This window comes from Athene noctua, chromosome 21 (assembly GCF_965140245.1).
Source record: "Athene noctua chromosome 21, bAthNoc1.hap1.1, whole genome shotgun sequence".
NCBI lineage: Eukaryota > Metazoa > Chordata > Aves > Strigiformes > Strigidae > Athene > Athene noctua.
In genome coordinates, this window is record NC_134057.1 from 710,852 (window position 1) to 733,540 (window position 22,689).

At 55.3% G+C, this 22,689-nt stretch overlaps 3 long non-coding RNA genes across 5 annotated transcripts; all 3 read left to right on the forward strand.

Annotated features, from left to right (window-relative positions):
- Positions 1–872: 872 nt before the first annotated feature.
- Positions 873–7,831, forward strand: LOC141968999 (uncharacterized). 3 transcript variants are annotated; one of them, XR_012634968.1, is made up of 5 exons: positions 873–2,607; positions 3,360–3,463; positions 3,713–4,280; positions 4,853–4,914; positions 5,005–7,831. It is a non-coding gene; the product is annotated as an uncharacterized LOC141968999 (long non-coding RNA). The 3 variants fall into 3 exon arrangements; XR_012634967.1 differs by lacking the exon at positions 873–2,607 and having other exon boundaries at positions 3,003–3,463; XR_012634969.1 differs by lacking the exon at positions 873–2,607 and having other exon boundaries at positions 3,003–3,463; positions 5,119–7,831.
- A 9,451-nt stretch (positions 7,832–17,282) lies between these two features.
- On the forward strand, positions 17,283–18,830 carry LOC141969000 (uncharacterized). The gene is made up of 3 exons (XR_012634970.1): positions 17,283–17,638; positions 18,391–18,494; positions 18,744–18,830. It is a non-coding gene; the product is annotated as an uncharacterized LOC141969000 (long non-coding RNA).
- Positions 18,831–18,876: 46 nt separating this feature from the next.
- Positions 18,877–21,375, forward strand: LOC141968998 (uncharacterized). The gene is made up of 3 exons (XR_012634966.1): positions 18,877–19,311; positions 19,884–19,945; positions 20,036–21,375. It is a non-coding gene; the product is annotated as an uncharacterized LOC141968998 (long non-coding RNA).
- Positions 21,376–22,689: the final 1,314 nt, after the last annotated feature.

Consider the following 22,689-nt stretch of genomic DNA (forward strand, 5'->3'; position numbering starts at 1 on the left):
ATAGACCTCTGCCAAGGGCTTTAGAGACCAAATCCTCTCCGAGTGACCTGTAACTGAACACTGTGCAATGTTTTTGCAGTTTAAAGGACTTTAACCTACCTGAATATTATAGAAAGTTTATTTTGCCGTGATGAATAGCTATGAGATGGAACTCATTGCTACAGGACACCACAGTGCTTACGTATGTGTATGGATGATGAGATCTTCTGTAGGTATGAAAGTAAATAAATACCCATGATGAACATAACCCCAGGGGCTCAACAAACAAACTAACAAGATTTCTGTGGGATATTGAGACGTGGATGGGGGAATCAAATTATCAGGGAAAAAAGTCATCTGGTCCGCTGTTAATATGGGTGCTTGTAAACTCCTCAGCTGTGATAAATGCAAGATAATTCCAGAAGTAAAGCGTGCAGAAAATACATGGTTATCAAGCACTACCTGAAATGTGATCGCTCAGTACCCCTCAGTAGCTTCTTCAGATGTTTGTGCCATTGACTGGGACCATCAGAAGCACCGTAATGGAAGAACCTCGGGAGAAATCTTCCACAGCCTTGTCCATTTTGCTTTGGTCTTATCTCTTGGTTGGTTTGTTTGATAACCTTCCTCTGATACATCCGTAACTGCTGAAAACAGCAGATTATGAGTAGACTTTGAGGAGCAATGAGTGTGAGCGAATCATTTTAGAGTGTGCAGGCAGTAATGGTGACAGCAAAGGAAGTTCATGTGACTCACCAGGAATGACCATTATGCCCCAGGTGTGAAATTGCAGGTGCTTCCTGGTGGCACCTCGTCTTCGCTGCACACACTAAAAGGCACACTGCTGGCTCTGTCTGCTGCGTCTTGTTCCAGGAATGCAACAGCATCGTGTCTGCTGCAGCAGGCTGCCTTTCCCCGCCCTGCGCTGTAGACTCGCAGGCTGCCGCTTACAGGGACAGGGGGTGGAAGCATCAGTGGAGGAGAGAAACCCTGCCCTGAGGTAACCTGTTCTCAGGCGTTCTTTCCATTGCCTTCAGTAGGGCAGTAAGGCTAGACAAATCTGGGGTTTATGTTTGAGAGCACCGGTGGTAGGTGATCGCACTTGATTTGGCTTTGGTTGGGGTGACAGACTTGTTGTGTGTTGTATTGTACAGATTTCTGTCAATCTTTGGTAGGTGACGTGTGCCAGAATCAGTGGGAGGTGGTTCTCATTGCCTTAAACTGTGCTCTTTAACACAGGAAGCGTGGCGACACTGCTCAAAAGGCTCTGGATCCAGAAATGATTAGGAACACACCCACAGAGGTGTGTGGGGGTGTATGGTGTGGTTTGTGCATTGTCAGCATATCTTTGGCACTGATGAAATGACACGTCCATGAACTTTGTTTCTTTCAGCTGGTGTGTCTTGTTCCCCCATAAAATGAAGTGCTCTTGCAAAACTTACACTTCTGAAACAAAGAGCTTCACTCAGCAGTCAGAATTCAGTGTAACTGTTCAGCAGAGATTCTTCATTCGCAGCGCTGGGCAGCACTGGGGATCGCTCCACCACGAGTGCCACGCTTACTCACAAAACTCTCTGACTAATATACACAAAAAGCATACATATGCATCAGATTTCCTGGAAAAGGCAGTCTTATGCTAACAGGTTCTCAGAATTCATCTACATCGTCTGAGCATGCATAGTGAATATAGAGTGAGGGTCTTCTCCGCGCCTTGGTGGTCCACATCGTCTTCCTCACACTGCCCGCTAGCTGAACTTTAGGCTTCCCGTGTCCATACATGGTCATGGAGTGACCTCACCCATCCTTCGGCTCCTCTTTGTTCCAAGGGGGTTGGTTTAAACCAGCTTCCAGTTGCTTTTCTTGACACTGGCGTCTTCTCAGGCGCTTGTTTGTAGGCCACTGTTGTCAGGGATGTACTCAGGGAGTTTTTCAGACTGTCCAAGGCCTGTCTTATCTCCACTAGGCAAGGAGTTACAGGTTGCAAAACATCTTACCAGTGGGTAACGAGGATAGTTAGGAAAAGAGTATAAACAAAATTAGATGCGTTGCCGTAAAACACAGGAAAAACACAAGCTAGTAAAACACAAGTGACGGTTAATGTTAAAACTGAATGTCCTACTTTACTGGTCCCTATACATTAGCAAGGACAGGAGATCTTGTAATTTCAAGTATGCTTGTAGCAAGTCCCCTTCACTTCCATATATCATAACTAGGTAGCATAAAAAACTCTACAAGAACTCCCCCATTCTAGATCTCAGTCGTCTCTCTTGGGGGCCAGTTTGTGCCTGGGCGGGCAGCAGCCATGTTGCCCGGGGAAGTCCACAGGGTCTCCACGCCCTGCTCAGCCCTCGGGAGCCCCACTGTGAGGTCAGAGCTGCCACTGTGACGTCACAGCTGGTGCCCACCAAGCCCCGTGGTGCGCGGGCAGGAGCCCACAGATGCCGTGCGGCTGCTGCCCCGAGCAGGTCACGCTGCTGGGGCTGAGCGGACGAGCAGAGCGGGGAGCTACCTTTGCCCAGAGATGGCAAGGAGGAAGGCACCCCAGAGAAGATGCCAAGGGGCCTCCAAAGGCTCCTTGGGGAACAAGGCAAATCCGCAGCCCACGGGGGAGGCGGCGAGGAGCAGCGGGTAAGAAGTGGGCTGCTGCTGCCCTGGGCGTTGGGTCAGGGGGGCAGCCGGGACGCAGCCCAACACGGGCGCTGGGGCACAGAGCAGCGTGGGGAAGCGCCAGGGGCCTCTGAAGAAGAGCCCGTGGCCTGCGAAGCCCCTTCTGTGGGGGGTAGGCTGAGAGCCTGGCCGGCTCTCCCGGCCAAGAGCCGGCGTGCAGCGGGGGCTGTCGGGGACCTGGTGCTGCCGCACAGGGAGGGGTCTCTGCACGGGGAGGCCGAGCCCCCGGGGCCGGAGACTGGCCCCCTCGGGGCGCTGAGGCGCGGTCCCGCCTGGCTGAGGGGGCAGCTCTGTGGGGAGGAGAGGGGTGGGAGGACTGCCAGTGACCAGGGAAGTGGTGGGGAGTCGCAGTGGGGGACAGCAGCCTGTGCCCCCTCTGCAAACGGCCACGGAGAGGTGCCTGCCGAGGGGCAGGTTGGTGCCAGGGGCCAGAGAGCAGGGAGGGACGAGGCGAGAATCGGGCTCTGCTGACAGTGCACTTCCCACAGCGGGGGGCTGCTGCCAGCCTGCTGCCTCTTCTCCCACCGCAGGCCTGTAGAGCAAAGGATGGGGAGGGGAGAGGGGGTCCCCTGGAAGCAGCCCAGCTGTGCTGCCCTCTCTCGATGCAGCGGGGGTGGCCCCTGGGAGGCTTCCCGAGGCCGACCTCTGGCAGAGGCCTCGTCTCACGCAGCGCGGGGACGCTCGGCAATCGCCATCTCTTTTTTTTCCCATAGGAGCCTCTGCACGGAGGTGAAGCTGGGGACAGGATTTGTGCCGCCAACTCCCAGCTCAGGCGCTCGAGAGCCTGCGGAGTGCAGCAAGGCCATGGAAGTTGCAAGTAAGCTCAGCGCTGCCGCTTGAGCGAAGTCCTGGGGGGTGAACTCAGAGAGCCGCGCTGTGCCCGAGCTCTGGTCAAATGTCCCAAGCGGCAGGAGAAGTGGGGGCTGCCCTGCTCTTTGCCCCAGGGAGGGAGTGCGTAGGACTCTGTGCCCGCCTCCCTGCAGGGAGCCAAAACGTGCGTGGCTGGGGATGCTTGGGAAGAGACCTCCAGAGACAGGCCTGACTTTTCTCTGATTTCTTTGCCCAGGGATGGTCTTCGGTCTTGCTTGCCGTCTGCCAGGTGCCCTCATCTCCCTGGGGAGATTTCTGAGCACGTTCATCTTTGCCGTGTACGTACCACATGATTCTGCCGTGGATGGGGGGAGAAAGGGGATGTCTGAGGGCCAGTGCAAGCCACAGGGAGAGCAGGGGGTGTTCCCCAGCCAGCAGCCCGGGGCTCCCACTTGGGCATCAAAGCTCGAGCACTGTTCATGCTGTGGCCATTCTCAGGGAGAAGCTCGAGCCAAGCCCCACGGCAGCTTTGCTCCCACACGTTTGCCAGAGGCCCAGACTTTGGTGCGGGAGCTGCTGGCTGTGTCAAACAGTGCGCATGGAAATCACGTTCCTCCTGGGCGCTGCTCTGTCAGCTCTCTGTCGGCAGCAGGCTTCCAAAAGAGAGGCTTTTCAGCCTGAAAACGCAAATCCACCTGTGACGGCGTTTGCTCAAGGCTTGGCTCACTGACAGACACAGGACTCCCTCTTTTTCAGGCAGAAGATGGCCTCGCAGAAGAAGAGGTTCTTGCAAGCTGCCTTCCTGTTCCTCGCAGTGGCTCTTGGTGAGTTTGCGTGAGAGAACATGCTGGGTGCCAGCTTTCTGCTGGCCAGCTTTCCTTCCGGGCCAGTGTGTGCGGAAACTCCCCTGGCCCAAGTGCTTCCTGAGTATGTCCTTGAGTGGCACTTGCTTTTGGACTACCAGTAAGACTGGGAGTCTCCAGCCATGCTGCTGCTTGGCCACTAGTGCAAATGGCCTGCTCAGTCTGCAAGCCTGCGAGAGAAGGGTGTAGGTAGCTATTTCCCAGCCTGAACTGGGGGCTCCCAGAGGGGCCGCGCAGGGGGACTGGTGGAAAGGTGCCTCTCCTAGCCCTTGCAGCCTGGTCTCAGTGCTCACCAAAGCCACGAGGGGAAACGGGGAGCAGCTCTGGGGCACTGAGCACACCCGAAGAGCACGGCTGCGCAGTCCCCTCAAGCCTGGGGCGATGGCTCCCGGTCAGAGGCACGTCCTCTCTCTGCACCCCACGTTACCCCACCAGCTGCCCCAGCCCCAAGGCAACAGGGAGGAGACAAGGTGACTGCAGGCATGGCTGGCAACCCCAGGCAAGTAACTGTCTCTTTGTGATGTGAATTGCAGCTGGTGGTAACTGCTGGAGCTCGCTGCCAGCGTGGAGCACGCACGCCAAGGGCCTGGTGGAGGTCAGTGACTCTGGTGGGATGGGCACCTCCTGCAAGGGAGCCTTTCTGACGGTGGCTGGACAAATCACAGCCTCTCCTGCTTCCCTGCAGGGGGACCCAAAGAAGCAGCACCTTTTGTCGGCTCTTCCTGGGGAAGCCTCTCCTGGGAAGCCCCGGCAGCAGCTCTGGTAGTGGATACTCTAACGGAGTGTTCTTCCCTTTCAGGAGCTGACCCGTGTGTCTCTAGCACACCTGGAGACCCTGCGGTAAGAGACGTGTCCTGAGCTGGAATTGGGTCTGTGCGGAAGCATCGGCCGCCCTCGGGCTCCCTGCACGCATTTTCCCAACAGCCGGGTGCCTGTACCTCCCTCCTGCCTTTGCACGGGCAGAGGATGGAAAGCACATGTGTCTGTCCTCTCTGCTGAGCTCAGAGGCCCCCCACACGGGATGGGCCACTCTGACAAGAACGGCTTTTCTCTTCCTGCAGCGATCTGCCTGCTTTGTGGTTCAGGGAACACCAAAACTGGGGCCTTCTGCTGGAGGAGCTGGCTCAGCTGACGGCGGAGTTCAACAGTGTAGAGAAGGTGACCCTGCATTTTGGGGAAGGAGGGTTGGCTGGGCAGAACCCCCGAGAAAGCCCTCCTTGGGGGAGTTGTTGGGCTCAGACGGCTGGCCACAAGAAGCCAGCCTTTGCCAGGGGCTGGCTGGGAGAGCTGCTGTGCTGCACAGGCCCTTCTCCGGGCCCCGTTTATCTGGGCTGCTTCAGGCAGCGGAGGACTCCCAGCAGCCTTCCCGTGACACGCCGGGGCCTCTGGCTGCTCTGGCCGGGCCCCGGGGGCAGTGGTGAGACCCAGGCACGCTCACGGGGTCAGCCAACGCCGGCGGGGCCTGGGACCGTCTCCCGACTGACCTGGAGAGCGTGGAGGGTGGGGACGGGACGGTGGGGACCCTCATCAACCCGCCTCGGGGCCGTGGCCATGGCCACAGAGACTGCTCCTCAGGCCTCGTGTCTCACACCAGCGGCAGAGTGTCTCGGCTCTGTGGACAAGGCTTGACTTGCACCTCTGACGCTGACCCTTTGCCTCTGCAGGCGCTAGTAGCCACGCTGCTCTGCCTGCTGACATGGTCCTTTTCTGTGTTCATTCACAGCTTCGCCAGGAAACTCGGGACAGCATGCAGGCAGTGCCTTCGGAAGTCTTGGACGCAATGTTCGACTGGGCCCTGAAAAGCTCTGGTACGGACACAAGCAGCCCCACCTCCTTGCCCTGCGCTTGCCTGTAGCACTCCCCAGAGGAGGCCGTGCTCTCCAAAGTGGGGCAGCTGAAATGCTGCCTGGGGTCCCCGAGCCAGGCTGTGGCAGAGCAGCTCTCTCGGGCTCCCTCCCAGTCCTGCCCTTGGCCCCTGCGCAGGTGCCTCTGGCGCTGCCCCCGCACACGCTGCTGCGCTGATGGAGGGGCTCTTCCTCCGGCTGCATCCGCGAAGGGAACGGCTGGGTCACCCTTTGCTGCCCACGCAGCGAGCCCTCAGCTTTGCTCCGCTGTCGTCACCCCGGCGCCTGCTGCCCCCCAGCACCCTCAGACCTTCTCCTCGTGGCGCCGTGGCGGCAGCAGTCGCCAGGCACAGGGATGCCGTCCCTGCCCCGCGCAGCCGGGCCCCCCCACGGCCTGGGGATGAGAACAGCACTGACAGACGTGGAGCTGCTCGGCGGCACCAGAAATAGTGTCTGAGCACCAAGTGCTCCTGGTCTGGGGCCTCTTGCAGTCACCTGCTCTCCCTCCCTTACAGGTGCCTCCATTGACATGCAGAGAACTTCAGAGACCTACAGCTGCAGAGAGGACTGGCGCTGCAGGGTTCAGGAGTGGTTCTTTCTGGCCAAATCTCCCAATGCTATTTTGGAGGTACCGTAGCAGAACTCATCAGTGCTGGTTTCCTTCCTTCCTGTGAAGCTGGGACCGAGCTCAGGGCTCTCCTCTCAGTCCAGGGCAGTGCTGCTCCAGCCCGCAGTGCTGATCAGGTTCCTGAAACCAAAGCTCGGACACAGGGCTGGGCCTGCTGGAGATCAGCGGTTCCCCTCAGAAGGGGAGCAGAGCTGAACTGAGCGGAACTGCTGCCTCCTGCCCACAGGCCTCTGTCCCAGCTGAGTGAAAGACTTTCTCCATGCTGACCCCCTTTCCACACCTGTCCCTAACGGTGCCTTTTCAGGGGTGGGAGGCGGGAGGTAGGGGGTGCCCTGCAGCGCCACTGGGCAGAGAGTGTTTCTGTAAGGCCCTGACTGGGGTGGTTTCATAACCAGTGTTCTCCTCTTTTCCGTAAGACCCAGAGCCCCCTCTGTCAGGCAGGGAAGGCGGCCTCCTGCTTCTGTCCGCTCCTCACAGGCGCCTCATTTCCGAGCTGCTGCCCCCCAGACACCCTGGTCCCGTGCTCCGAGCGGCACGAGCTGTGTTGTCCCCAACGCACTCTCAGCCCTCACTGCTCTCTCGTTCTGCCTGCAGCCGGATGTGTTCCTAAAGAACTGCTGGCCTCTGCCAGGGCACCAGGGCCAGGTGGTCATCAGGCTGCCAGCACGAGTCCATCCGACTGCTGTCACCATGCACTACAAGGCGTCTCTGTTTGGAACCGTCACCAGCACCCCCAGAGACGTCGCTGTCTTCGTAAGTGTCTTACCGGGCGGGTCTGCTGGGGTCTGGCCCTGGGGGAAAGCCGTGACAGGGACTTGCCTGCGGCCTTCTGTGCATTCCCTGGGGTTTGTATCCTGCTCTCTGCTGAGCACCGCGCTGCCCTGGGGGGATGCTTCAAGGGCTCCAGAGGTTTCATCCCTCTCGGGAGATATTCTGGCCAAAGCACCTCCGGGTTCTTGACCCTGAGGAGACCGAGCTCCGCCCCGGGCAGTGTCAGAGTGCTGCTGGAGCCCGGGAGAGGCCGGGTACCTGACCGGGCTGAGCCAGCGCCCACGTCCCCTCTTTGGGGGGCTGAGTCTGAACTGCTCTGCTTGTGCTTTTGCCCCAAGGGACTGGACGCAGATGGAGAGGAGGAAGCGCTGCTCCTGACGTTCACCTTCGACGCGACCAAAGAGGCCATTCAGACCTTCCCTCTGAAGGTACGCTCCACGGGCAGGGGAGGATGCCGGGGAGCAAACCAGGCTTGGCTGGGAGCCCATGGCAGGGGGGTGTGAACGCTTCCTCCCTGGGCACAGGGCCCCGGGCCCCCGCCCAGAGAGCCCTGGCGGGGCTGAGGAGCAGGCGGTGGTGGTAGCAAAGGGAGAGCAAGGGCAAGGTCACGCCGTGGGAGCACGACTCCTGAGAGGGCCCTGGCTGCAGGCAGTGCCCTCAGCAGGGCCAGCTGCACACACGCCCCTCCACCAAACGGCGCCCGTGTGCCCTGGAGAAACAGGGATGGCCGGTGGCCACAGCCGCCGGGCAACCCCGTCGCTGCATCCCGTGGCCCACTGGCAGCTGGACAGGGCCCTCTCCTCGCAGCAGGGCATCCCCTTCTCTGCGGTGCTCACCCTGCCAGGAGGAAGGCAGGCAGAGCGGGCAGCGGGGCCCGGGGGGCTGCGCGCCAGCTGCCCCACGCACAGGAGCCCCTCCTCGGCCTCTCTGTCGGCGCAGAGCGAGGGGCAGGGGGAAGGGGGACGCAGCCCCAGCCGGGCCAGCACGCAGAGGAGGCCAGGAGCCTTCCCCCGTGCCGTTCCCCGGCCTTCCCAGTGGCCCCAGCGCCAGCAGTGACCCCGATGGCAGCAGCCGCTCCCATCCGCCTCCGGGAGCTGGTTCCTGTGCAGGAGCAGGGCTGGCAGGGAGGGACTGACTGCACTGTCGCTCATAACACCTCTGCTTCCTTTTCCCTCTTGTCTTCACAGAACGCCCCGTTTCCCAGAGCCTTTTCACTCCTCAGATTCCTTGTGAAGAGCAACTGGGGAAACCCCGAGTACACCTGCATTTACCGGGTGCAGGTGCACGGGCTGATGGGGAAATCAGGAGCCAGCTGAGCCCTGTCCTGCTCTGGGCCAGGCGGGAGTTCCCTCTCCTTGGCTGAGGGGAGCACGGCTGAGGGCAGGGCTGGGTTGGAGCATTCCACATTGGGTCACGTCACGCTCCGTGTCCAGGAGGACGCTGCTCCCCCACGCCCCGTTTCGGTTCCCGGGTCGTGGCAGATTCTCTGGTGCGGTCGGGTCGCTGCTGGGGACGGGCCTGGACCGGCCACCGCTCGGGGACCACCTTCACCTGTTCTGGACTTGTTGTTGTTAGTAAATTTTTTTATTCAACCTGTGAATTTCTTCTTTTGTTCCTCTCCTATTTCACTGAGCTGGGGCGGGGGTGAAGTAAGCAAGGGGCCATGTGGCGATTGCCTGCTGGCTGAGTTCAAACCACAGCAAACCAGAGAAGAACAAGAAGGACCAAAAGAAAAAGGAAGAAAAGAGGGGAGACATAAATAAAAGCTGGTTTGGTCTGGCACCTGGCCAGCAGCCAGGCTGGCTGGTTGTGGGTGAACCCGTCATTTCCATCAAGCGGGTGTAGGGAGCCCGTCTGACTGGCCTGTCGGAGAGCCCCTTCCCCACCCCGTGAACGTCCCCGTTCTAGATCTCGCTGCTCTCTGGTGGGGTCTGTTTGTGCCCGGGGGCACACACAGACACAGACTGCGACCTTCTGCCAGGCCCGACTTGGTCAAAGCCTTGAAATAATTAATCACCAGAGAGCGGGTGCACAGATCATGCCAGTGCACACATTTCATTTCCCACCACAATAAAACATCCTCAGCATCTCATTTCTTCTCCTCTTTCCTCTTCCCGGCTTACCCTCAGTGGCACTGACTCACTCTGCAGAAAATAAATAGTAAAAACCTAAAAAAATCACACATAGCAGACAAGAGGGACTTCTTCAGAAAGAAATGGCTCTATAGATAAAACAGTGGGTTAAATTAGTTTCTAATTCATTCTCGAGTTCTCTGTCCTCTGCTTTGACAGGTGTCGGCTGAAGATCTCTCTCTACTCAAGAAGCTCTAGAGTGGGAAATCCCGGCAGGAGTCTTGGGGGACAGGAGCCAGGCAGACCAAAACCTGCTAATTGTTCTTTCTGTTTAGTCAATAAACTTTAAGGAGCATAAGAATTACTACTCTGATGGCAAAAGCAGAACGGGATGAAGGGGATGGAGATTTTTAGAACTGGTCTTCCATGTATCACAACTATGTAGCATGAAAAGCTTTATTTTGACCACATTCCACAGTTCCTTCCTCGCCAGAAGGAACTTCATCACAGGAATTTTCATACCGCTAAACTGGCAAAAATGTATACAAGGCTTTTTATCCCTTTCTATCCTTCCACACTTGTTCCATTAAACCGTTTCCCACTCTCCAGGTCACAATCTCCGTAAGCAGAAAAGTGCCACACACTTGTCATAAACTGGGTAGGATATGACAAAGTTTCAAATAGATCAGTAGGCGTAAAATCAGAAACTTTAAAGTGAAAAGAGAAAGAAAAAAAAAAAAAAGAAAAAAGTGTGGTGGGGGAAAAATTCTTTTCTACCTTGACTGTTAGCTTCTTAAGCTGCCAGTATTTAACGTTAACATCTCTGTATTTCAAGGCCGTGATTGCAAGAGTTCTGCTATTTGTGGATATCAGTGAGAGATTATCTGCCTTTCACCACCTCAGGTGCTCCACCTTCACTGCTTCATGGATTTGATTTTATTTCATTTTTTGAAATGTTTAAACGGTTAGAATCTAACCTCCAAGGTGTAATGGGCAAAAGAGCCCATTTTAAGTGAAATTAAATTACACTTCTCTGAATTTCAGTGCAAAAAGTTGCCTCCACTGGTACACTCATCCACAAGAACATTAGCACCTCCAACCTCATGGACACCCATAATTTATTTCTGTAAACAGTAAATTACTAAACATAGCACAGCACTCTCTGAAAGAGAAGAAGAATGCACACAATCAGCATTTTCCATTTTGACTAGAAAATGAAGATCTCTAACCGCAGTTAAGCCTGAACTTAAAATCAATCATATCTGGACCCCAAATGAGGTATGGGTGGTGATATGCCACACACCTGGGCTCAACTCTTGAAAGCAACGATTCACTGAGGAATATTTTAGGTTATTAGGCAGAGGCTCAACTAGAGTCTCGGCAACTCAATTAATGTCTGGGTTTTCACAGGCTTGTTTGTTGTGGGGCACCACTTGTACCCTGGATTCACCTTCACAAACGCATCCTTGTACTAGGAAAGAAAAGGAAAATTACCAGTCATGGCAGTCATGCCATTATACTGTACACAGCGCAATAGAGTGCACTGCTTGTGAGAGGATTTAATACAGTAAATAATCCTTAAATGTCTTGATTTTTTAACAGTTCAAGCACGTCCCTAGAGTCTGACCACCAACACAATCTAACAGGAAGAAATATTAAGAGAGGTAGAACTGTATTTAAAAACGTGGGGTTTCTCTTTCCTCTCTGGAGGGTTTATCACCCAAAGCTGGCTGAATTTCTGATCCTGGAAACTGCTCCCCAGTGCTTGTATGTGCACCCCGGGAAACAAAGCTATTCGAATTCTTCTGCAGCCACAATCTTTGTTTACTTTCTAGTTGGAATTAAATGAAAACATACATTTAGCAAGAAATGCAGCATGACACCCCTTACCTTGCACCCATTTTTCTCTGATAGATCAGTATTCTGGAATATTTGAGCACATTCTCTCACAAATCAGGCACTGAAAATAAACCACTCCCATATCACCTCATTTTCAGTAACTTCCGATACATCAACCCCATGTTCCTTCCAAAACGTACCGTGCTGCACAGCTGGTGCAAAGAGAAGAGCGTGAGAGCTGGGTGCCTGCGGACAGGAGCGACCCGGCCCGTGGGGCGCCCTCGTAGCTTCGGATAGTCGGTAGCTCAGGGTCTGTAAAATCAGGCTGCTTTTCCTCCCTTTGCTCGTTACTAGGTGGACGATGTTTTTTTTTCCTTTGGCTGCACACATGCGAAATGTCTGTTGGTGGAAAACTGGATTTGGCAAAGTCGTAAGTGGGGTCAAACCATTTGATTTGGCTTCACTCTTGGATTCAGCATCTGGTTGAACCAGCGGGCACACATGAGTCTGAGCAGGCACATCTGAATTTGTCTAGCAGATGTAGGCGACTGTTCATGCTGTACCGCGTATGTGTCCAGCATCAGCAAGGACAAAATTGTTACATAATAGATTAATTTGTAAAAATAATCTTCAGTCATAAAAAACAGACAGAAGAGACTTTCAGCTTTGGAAGGTTTAATAATTTTAAAGCAGAGGCTGAATTTTCTGCAGTGAATTGTCTTTGGAGCAAAATAAGCTAAAATGGAAAAAGCCACTGCCCTTCTGGAGTAAGCTTACCCATTACTGAGAAATGTTTTGCATAATTATAGGAGTAGAATGATATCTGTTATTTCCTGGAGTAAGCAAGTTCTCAGTATGATTTTTTTTACTTTTTTTTTTTTTTTTTTAATGCAAAAAAGGGGAAGTTAACGTTTATATCCCTACAGTCTAGTAATAAATAATAGCTGGGGGATTCCTTCGCTCTGTTGTCAGAGGAGTTACACCTGAGATTCAGTGTTCATCAAAGCAGTTTCCTCATTCCTTGTTAGAGCCTCTGCTTCTCTGAAATGTTTTAATTTCCAAGAGGGTCACTCCACGTGGAAACAACTGGCTTAATTGCAGGTGGACCTGAGAATGACAGCCTGTTTCAGGGCTGTTGTGTACACACAGTCCACAGGAAACAAATATCATAGAAACTTAGACTGAAAATCTGCATTGTTTTCCATTCTAATCAAACTTTGTGACATCTGAGTTTTTTGGTGATAGTTTGTCCTCTTCTCTGTTAGATCCTGCCTCACATCTTCTCAGTGGCGTAAATATTCCTGTGGCGTCACTCTGGAACAATTTCATTGTGTATTTCTTTCTATTTTAGAAAAGTCAACACAGAAATATTGAATATACTTAATTGAATAGTGCAATAAAACCACAAGTAGCTCTGTAAATATGCAGCTGTATATATACACTCAGCTTAATGTATGCAACACTGAAAAAACTGGATGCTCTTGCTGTGTTACTTATGAGCCCAATAACTCTGGGTGTAGCAGAACAAATACTCTCTATTCAGAGATTCTCTACTGCTGTTTCACTTCCAAGGCAACAGCTCATCCTGCAGAGATCACCTATCCAAAGCTACCAGCTGGAGACTCTTGCGTTTGTTATTATCTCTTACTCCAGGAAATGACACTTCTTAGAGTGAAGGATTAATTTTCCACCACGAGCATCCTCTGGTGACCTGAGCCATTGGGCTCATTCTTTGACACGAACAGAACATTCTGTGTGAGACGCGACATAAGCCTCCGCTCACCTCGCTGAGCATGTCAGGAATGCCAAACGGAGCAACCTGTCCCTTTGGAAACGGCCGCCTGACCCCTCCGCAGCTGGGACAGGCGCAGCAGGAGTATGTGCTCAGGGGCTGCGGACACAACCGCTCACACGGCAGCGACTTTTGGTCTCAGCCTGTTCTCGGACCTCAAAACCTTTGAGAATCTGGATCCTTGAGCGCAGCTGCAGGGGGGACCCGCAGGTCCCCGCAGTCCTCGGCACTGATGCTCCCAGCTCCCTTCTGAAAGAGACTCTCTCTTGGCTACAGGGTGTTTTCATGCTGCCGTCAGCGGTGGCCGTGGGTCCGTCACAGTGTGGGAAGGCAAGTCCGGACGCACCCTGGTGTCCGTGGAGCAGCTCTCTGGGCTCCCTGCTAAATGTCGCCACATTTGCACTGTCACTGCCAAGTGAACATGATCACAGAGGTGCATTTTTCTTGGCTTCAGGTACCCTGTACTTTATCCTTCATTGCATTAACTAATTCTGTAGCTTTAGGCGTTTTTCAAGCAAACGTCTTTGCTCTGACGATGCACACATACCTTCAGTGTGTACGTAACCTATCAAATGGCGTTTCTTGGCACCATCATCCCAGTCACTTTAGTTTGCTCTTCATTTACTGAAACCTCTGCCTCTGTGGTTCCCCAAACCGGTACGGGTAGGCGGGTTTTCCTTTGACACTTCCCTGCATGGCTCCGTAGGCTGAGTTTCTGCATAGTTTCTACTTTGCTTGTTTTCTTATGTGTGGTCTTGGTTCCATGTGCATACAGGGAAATCGGTGCCTATCTGAGAAAAGCCTGTCATCTGGGGCCGTGATTTTCTTGGAAATAACAAATTTTACTGCCTGGCAAATACCCAGTGGCTCGCACTCATCTTCATAACAGCAAAAACCTGTTTGTCTCCTGTAGAAGAGGATGATGTTTAAGTCTTCAGCAGAAAAACCACATAGATAAATAGTTGTCTATTCTTTGAGAAATCTTTTGAAAGTTACACTAGGCAGTAATTTTGAATGAAGTCTCCTTGCTGCAATAAGGAATTGTTTCCAGAAAATTGGTGCAAGCAGTTATATAGCAGATAGCGCTGGTTGCGTTCAAGAATTGTTTGTGGAAACCTGAGCACTCAAATCAGGAAAAGTGTGATTGACTCTACATTACAGTGGCTGGGGCCATGCTTGGTTGACAGCAGATCTCATACTGGAATGGGAGAGCGTTGTGACATCCTTGGATTAAAAGTATGTATGGGAGAAGGGGCACGGAGTGGGAAATGAGCATCCTTATTCCCCCTGGAAGGAGCCGGGGGGAAGCAGGTAGGGGATACTCTTCCTGGGACAGTGGGGGGCGATTACAAGCTGGGAGTTTCTCGCAGGCAGCCTGCGAGGCAGGATGATGAGAGGCAGCTCAGAGATGATGAGTGATCCTGGTGCACCTCTTTCTGATCCAGACTGAGCGGATCCTCTCATACCCCACGCAGGGCAAACCGGTAGCACTTGCAGAGTGTTGAACTTTGTCCCCAAACCCACTAAAGTCAGCGGGATCATGGATTGCAGGGAACACTACAGTTCAGTGCTTTAATTAATTATTTAATTAAATGAATTAAAAGCGAATCAGTAATGAATGTCCTGTCTCACCAGGCAGCTGCAAGCATATTCAGAGGTTAAGGTACCGACCAGAGCCGTGTGCGTGTGTCTGCGTGCCGGGCTTTTAGATTCCCGATTGTGGCTTTACGCTTTACAGTGCTATGGAGCTTGGGGTGTTGGAAGAAATAGACCTCTGCCAAGGGCTTTAGAGACCAAATCCTCTCCGAGTGACCTGTAACTGAACACTGTGCAATGTTTTTGCAGTTTAAAGGACTTTAACCTACCTGAATATTATAGAAAGTTTATTTTGCCGTGATGAATAGCTATGAGATGGAACTCATTGCTACAGGACACCACAGTGCTTACGTATGTGTATGGATGATGAGATCTTCTGTAGGTATGAAAGTAAATAAATACCCATGATGAACATAACCCCAGGGGCTCAACAAACAAACTAACAAGATTTCTGTGGGATATTGAGACGTGGATGGGGGAATCAAATTATCAGGGAAAAAAGTCATCTGGTCCGCTGTTAATATGGGTGCTTGTAAACTCCTCAGCTGTGATAAATGCAAGATAATTCCAGAAGTAAAGCGTGCAGAAAATACATGGTTATCAAGCACTACCTGAAATGTGATCGCTCAGTACCCCTCAGTAGCTTCTTCAGATGTTTGTGCCATTGACTGGGACCATCAGAAGCACCGTAATGGAAGAACCTCGGGAGAAATCTTCCACAGCCTTGTCCATTTTGCTTTGGTCTTATCTCTTGGTTGGTTTGTTTGATAACCTTCCTCTGATACATCCGTAACTGCTGAAAACAGCAGATTATGAGTAGACTTTGAGGAGCAATGAGTGTGAGCGAATCATTTTAGAGTGTGCAGGCAGTAATGGTGACAGCAAAGGAAGTTCATGTGACTCACCAGGAATGACCATTATGCCCCAGGTGTGAAATTGCAGGTGCTTCCTGGTGGCACCTCGTCTTCGCTGCACACACTAAAAGGCACACTGCTGGCTCTGTCTGCTGCGTCTTGTTCCAGGAATGCAACGGCATCGTGTCTGCTGCAGCAGGCTGCCTTTCCCCGCCCTGCGCTGTAGACTCGCAGGCTGCCGCTTACAGGGACAGGGGGTGGAAGCATCAGTGGAGGAGAGAAACCCTGCCCTGAGGTAACCTGTTCTCAGGCGTTCTTTCCATTGCCTTCAGTAGGGCAGTAAGGCTAGACAAATCTGGGGTTTATGTTTGAGAGCACCGGTGGTAGGTGATCGCACTTGATTTGGCTTTGGTTGGGGTGACAGACTTGTTGTGTGTTGTATTGTACAGATTTCTGTCAATCTTTGGTAGGTGACGTGTGCCAGAATCAGTGGGAGGTGGTTCTCATTGCCTTAAACTGTGCTCTTTAACACAGGAAGCGTGGCGACACTGCTCAAAAGGCTCTGGATCCAGAAATGATTAGGAACACACCCACAGAGGTGTGTGGGGGTGTATGGTGTGGTTTGTGCATTGTCAGCATATCTTTGGCACTGATGAAATGACACGTCCATGAACTTTGTTTCTTTCAGCTGGTGTGTCTTGTTCCCCCATAAAATGAAGTGCTCTTGCAAAACTTACACTTCTGAAACAAAGAGCTTCACTCAGCAGTCAGAATTCAGTGTAACTGTTCAGCAGAGATTCTTCATTCACAGCGCTGGGCAGCACTGGGGATCGCTCCACCACGAGTGCCACGCTTACTCACAAAACTCTCTGACTAATATACACAAAAAGCATACATATGCATCAGATTTCCTGGAAAAGGCAGTCTTATGCTAACAGGTTCTCAGAATTCATCTACATCGTCTGAGCATGCATAGTGAATATAGAGTGAGGGTCTTCTCCGCGCCTTGGTGGTCCACATCGTCTTCATTACACTGCCCGCTAGCTGAACTTTAGGCTTCCCGTGTCCATACATGGTCATGGAGTGACCTCACCCATCCTTCGGCTCCTCTTTGTTCCAAGGGGGTTGGTTTAAACCAGCTTCCAGTTGCTTTTCTTGACACTGGCGTCTTCTCAGGCGCTTGTTTGTAGGCCACTGTTGTCAGGGATGTACTCAGGGAGTTTTTCAGACTGTCCAAGGCCTGTCTTATCTCCACTAGGCAAGGAGTTACAGGTTGCAAAACATCTTACCAGTGGGTAACGAGGATAGTTAGGAAAAGAGTATAAACAAAATTAGATGCGTTGCCGTAAAACACAGGAAAAACACAAGCTAGTAAAACACAAGTGACGGTTAACGTTAAAACTGAATGTCCTACTTTACTGGTCCCTATACATTAGCAAGGACAGGAGATCTTGTAATTTCAAGTATGCTTGTAGCAAGTCCCCTTCACTTCCATATATCATAACTAGGTAGCATAAAAAACTCTACAAGAACTCCCCCATTCTAGATCTCAGTCATCTCTCTTGGGGGCCAGTTTGTGCCTGGGCGGGCAGCAGCCATGTTGCCCGGGGAAGTCCACAGGGTCTCCACGCCCTGCTCAGCCCTCGGGAGCCCCACTGTGAGGTCAGAGCTGCCACTGTGACGTCACAGCTGGTGCCCACCAAGCCCCGTGGTGCGCGGGCAGGAGCCCACAGATGCCGTGCGGCTGCTGCCCCGAGCAGGTCACGCTGCTGGGGCTGAGCGGACGAGCAGAGCGGGGAGCTACCTTTGCCCAGAGATGGCAAGGAGGAAGGCACCCCAGAGAAGATGCCAAGGGGCCTCCAAAGGCTCCTTGGGGAACAAGGCAAATCCGCAGCCCACGGGGGAGGCGGCGAGGAGCAGCGGGTAAGAAGTGGGCTGCTGCTGCCCTGGGCGTTGGGTCAGGGGGGCAGCCGGGACGCAGCCCAACACGGGCGCTGGGGCACAGAGCAGCGTGGGGAAGCGCCAGGGGCCTCTGAAGAAGAGCCCGTGGCCTGCGAAGCCCCTTCTGTGGGGGGTAGGCTGAGAGCCTGGCCGGCTCTCCCGGCCAAGAGCCGGCGTGCAGCGGGGGCTGTCGGGGACCTGGTGCTGCCGCACAGGGAGGGGTCTCTGCACGGGGAGGCCGAGCCCCCGGGGCCGGAGACTGGCCCCCTCGGGGCGCTGAGGCGCGGTCCCGCCTGGCTGAGGGGGCAGCTCTGTGGGGAGGAGAGGGGTGGGAGGACTGCCAGTGACCAGGGAAGTGGTGGGGAGTCGCAGTGGGGGACAGCAGCCTGTGCCCCCTCTGCAAACGGCCACGGAGAGGTGCCTGCCGAGGGGCAGGTTGGTGCCAGGGGCCAGAGAGCAGGGAGGGACGAGGCGAGAATCGGGCTCTGCTGACAGTGCACTTCCCACAGCGGGGGGCTGCTGCCAGCCTGCTGCCTCTTCTCCCACCGCAGGCCTGTAGAGCAAAGGATGGGGAGGGGAGAGGGGGTCCCCTGGAAGCAGCCCAGCTGTGCTGCCCTCTCTCGATGCAGCGGGGGTGGCCCCTGGGAGGCTTCCCGAGGCCGACCTCTGGCAGAGGCCTCGTCTCACGCAGCGCGGGGACGCTCGGCAATCGCCATCTCTTTTTTTTCCCATAGGAGCCTCTGCACGGAGGTGAAGCTGGGGACAGGATTTGTGCCGCCAACTCCCAGCTCAGGCGCTCGAGAGCCTGCGGAGTGCAGCAAGGCCATGGAAGTTGCAAGTAAGCTCAGCGCTGCCGCTTGAGCGAAGTCCTGGGGGGTGAACTCAGAGAGCCGCGCTGTGCCCGAGCTCTGGTCAAATGTCCCAAGCGGCAGGAGAAGTGGGGGCTGCCCTGCTCTTTGCCCCAGGGAGGGAGTGCGTAGGACTCTGTGCCCGCCTCCCTGCAGGGAGCCAAAACGTGCGTGGCTGGGGATGCTTGGGAAGAGACCTCCAGAGACAGGCCTGACTTTTCTCTGATTTCTTTGCCCAGGGATGGTCTTCGGTCTTGCTTGCCGTCTGCCAGGTGCCCTCATCTCCCTGGGGAGATTTCTGAGCACGTTCATCTTTGCCGTGTACGTACCACATGACTCTGCCGTGGATGGGGGGAGAAAGGGGATGTCTGAGGGCCAGTGCAAGCCACAGGGAGAGCAGGGGGTGTTCCCCAGCCAGCAGCCCGGGGCTCCCACTTGGGCATCAAAGCTCGAGCACTGTTCATGCTGTGGCCATTCTCAGGGAGAAGCTCGAGCCAAGCCCCACGGCAGCTTTGCTCCCACACGTTTGCCAGAGGCCCAGACTTTGGTGCGGGAGCTGCTGGCTGTGTCAAACAGTGCGCATGGAAATCACGTTCCTCCTGGGCGCTGCTCTGTCAGCTCTCTGTCGGCAGCAGGCTTCCAAAAGAGAGGCTTTTCAGCCTGAAAACGCAAATCCACCTGTGACGGCGTTTGCTCAAGGCTTGGCTCACTGACAGACACAGGACTCCCTCTTTTTCAGGCAGAAGATGGCCTCGCAGAAGAAGAGGTTCTTGCAAGCTGCCTTCCTGTTCCTCGCAGTGGCTCTTGGTGAGTTTGCGTGAGAGAACATGCTGGGTGCCAGCTTTCTGCTGGCCAGCTTTCCTTCCGGGCCAGTGTGTGCGGAAACTCCCCTGGCCCAAGTGCTTCCTGAGTATGTCCTTGAGTGGCACTTGCTTTTGGACTACCAGTAAGACTGGGAGTCTCCAGCCATGCTGCTGCTTGGCCACTAGTGCAAATGGCCTGCTCAGTCTGCAAGCCTGCGAGAGAAGGGTGTAGGTAGCTATTTCCCAGCCTGAACTGGGGGCTCCCAGAGGGGCCGCGCAGGGGGACTGGTGGAAAGGTGCCTCTCCTAGCCCTTGCAGCCTGGTCTCAGTGCTCACCAAAGCCACGAGGGGAAACGGGGAGCAGCTCTGGGGCACTGAGCACACCCGAAGAGCACGGCTGCGCAGTCCCCTCAAGCCTGGGGCGATGGCTCCCGGTCAGAGGCACGTCCTCTCTCTGCACCCCACGTTACCCCACCAGCTGCCCCAGCCCCAAGGCAACAGGGAGGAGACAAGGTGACTGCAGGCATGGCTGGCAACCCCAGGCAAGTAACTGTCTCTTTGTGATGTGAATTGCAGCTGGTGGTAACTGCTGGAGCTCGCTGCCAGCGTGGAGCACGCACGCCAAGGGCCTGGTGGAGGTCAGTGACTCTGGTGGGATGGGCACCTCCTGCAAGGGAGCCTTTCTGACGGTGGCTGGACAAATCACAGCCTCTCCTGCTTCCCTGCAGGGGGACCCAAAGAAGCAGCACCTTTTGTCGGCTCTTCCTGGGGAAGCCTCTCCTGGGAAGCCCCGGCAGCAGCTCTGGTAGTGGATACTCTAACGGAGTGTTCTTCCCTTTCAGGAGCTGACCCGTGTGTCTCTAGCACACCTGGAGACCCTGCGGTAAGAGACGTGTCCTGAGCTGGAATTGGGTCTGTGCGGAAGCATCGGCCGCCCTCGGGCTCCCTGCACGCATTTTCCCAACAGCCGGGTGCCTGTACCTCCCTCCTGCCTTTGCACGGGCAGAGGATGGAAAGCACATGTGTCTGTCCTCTCTGCTGAGCTCAGAGGCCCCCCACACGGGATGGGCCACTCTGACAAGAACGGCTTTTCTCTTCCTGCAGCGATCTGCCTGCTTTGTGGTTCAGGGAACACCAAAACTGGGGCCTTCTGCTGGAGGAGCTGGCTCAGCTGACGGCGGAGTTCAACAGTGTAGAGAAGGTGACCCTGCATTTTGGGGAAGGAGGGTTGGCTGGGCAGAACCCCCGAGAAAGCCCTCCTTGGGGGAGTTGTTGGGCTCAGACGGCTGGCCACAAGAAGCCAGCCTTTGCCAGGGGCTGGCTGGGAGAGCTGCTGTGCTGCACAGGCCCTTCTCCGGGCCCCGTTTATCTGGGCTGCTTCAGGCAGCGGAGGACTCCCAGCAGCCTTCCCTTGACACGCCGGGGCCTCTGGCTGCTCTGGCCGGGCCCCGGGGGCAGTGGTGAGACCCAGGCACGCTCACGGGGTCAGCCAACGCCGGCGGGGCCTGGGACCGTCTCCCGACTGACCTGGAGAGCGTGGAGGGTGGGGATGGGACGGTGGGGACCCTCATCAACCCGCCTCGGGGCCGTGGCCATGGCCACAGAGACTGCTCCTCAGGCCTCGTGTCTCACACCAGCGGCAGAGTGTCTCGGCTCTGTGGACAAGGCTTGACTTGCACCTCTGACGCTGACCCTTTGCCTCTGCAGGCGCTAGTAGCCACGCTGCTCTGCCTGCTGACATGGTCCTTTTCTGTGTTCATTCACAGCTTCGCCAGGAAACTCGGGACAGCATGCAGGCAGTGCCTTCGGAAGTCTTGGACGCAATGTTCGACTGGGCCCTGAAAAGCTCTGGTACGGACACAAGCAGCCCCACCTCCTTGCCCTGCGCTTGCCTGTAGCACTCCCCAGAGGAGGCCGTGCTCTCCAAAGTGGGGCAGCTGAAATGCTGCCTGGGGTCCCCGAGCCAGGCTGTGGCAGAGCAGCTCTCTCGGGCTCCCTCCCAGTCCTGCCCTTGGCCCCTGCGCAGGTGCCTCTGGCGCTGCCCCCGCACACGCTGCTGCGCTGATGGAGGGGCTCTTCCTCCGGCTGCATCCGCGAAGGGAACGGCTGGGTCACCCTTTGCTGCCCACACAGCGAGCCCTCAGCTTTGCTCCGCTGTCGTCACCCCGGCGCCTGCTGCCCCCCAGCACCCTCAGACCTTCTCCTCGTGGCGCCGTGGCGGCAGCAGTCGCCAGGCACAGGGATGCCGTCCCTGCCCCGCGCAGCCGGGCCCCCCCACGGCCTGGGGATGAGAACAGCACTGACAGACGTGGAGCTGCTCGGCGGCACCAGAAATAGTGTCTGAGCACCAAGTGCTCCTGGTCTGGGGCCTCTTGCAGTCACCTGCTCTCCCTCCCTTACAGGTGCCTCCATTGACATGCAGAGAACTTCAGAGACCTACAGCTGCAGAGAGGACTGGCGCTGCAGGGTTCAGGAGTGGTTCTTTCTGGCCAAATCTCCCAATGCTATTTTGGAGGTACCGTAGCAGAACTCATCAGTGCTGGTTTCCTTCCTTCCTGTGAAGCTGGGACCGAGCTCAGGGCTCTCCTCTCAGTCCAGGGCAGTGCTGCTCCAGCCCGCAGTGCTGATCAGGTTCCTGAAACCAAAGCTCGGACACAGGGCTGGGCCTGCTGGAGATCAGCGGTTCCCCTCAGAAGGGGAGCAGAGCTGAACTGAGCGGAACTGCTGCCTCCTGCCCACAGGCCTCTGTCCCAGCTGAGTGAAAGACTTTCTCCATGCTGACCCCCTTTCCACACCTGTCCCTAACGGTGCCTTTTCAGGGGTGGGAGGCGGGAGGTAGGGGGTGCCCTGCAGCGCCACTGGGCAGAGAGTGTTTCTGTAAGGCCCTGACTGGGGTGGTTTCATAACCAGTGTTCTCCTCTTTTCCGTAAGACCCAGAGCCCCCTCTGTCAGGCAGGGAAGGCGGCCTCCTGCTTCTGTCCGCTCCTCACAGGCGCCTCATTTCCGAGCTGCTGCCCCCCAGACACCCTGGTCCCGTGCTCCGAGCGGCACGAGCTGTGTTGTCCCCAACGCACTCTCAGCCCTCACTGCTCTCTCGTTCTGCCTGCAGCCGGATGTGTTCCTAAAGAACTGCTGGCCTCTGCCAGGGCACCAGGGCCAGGTGGTCATCAGGCTGCCAGCACGAGTCCATCCGACTGCTGTCACCATGCACTACAAGGCGTCTCTGTTTGGGACCGTCACCAGCACCCCCAGAGACGTCGCTGTCTTCGTAAGTGTCTTACCGGGCGGGTCTGCTGGGGTCTGGCCCTGGGGGAAAGCCGTGACAGGGACTTGCCTGCGGCCTTCTGTGCATTCCCTGGGATTTGTATCCTGCTCTCTGCTG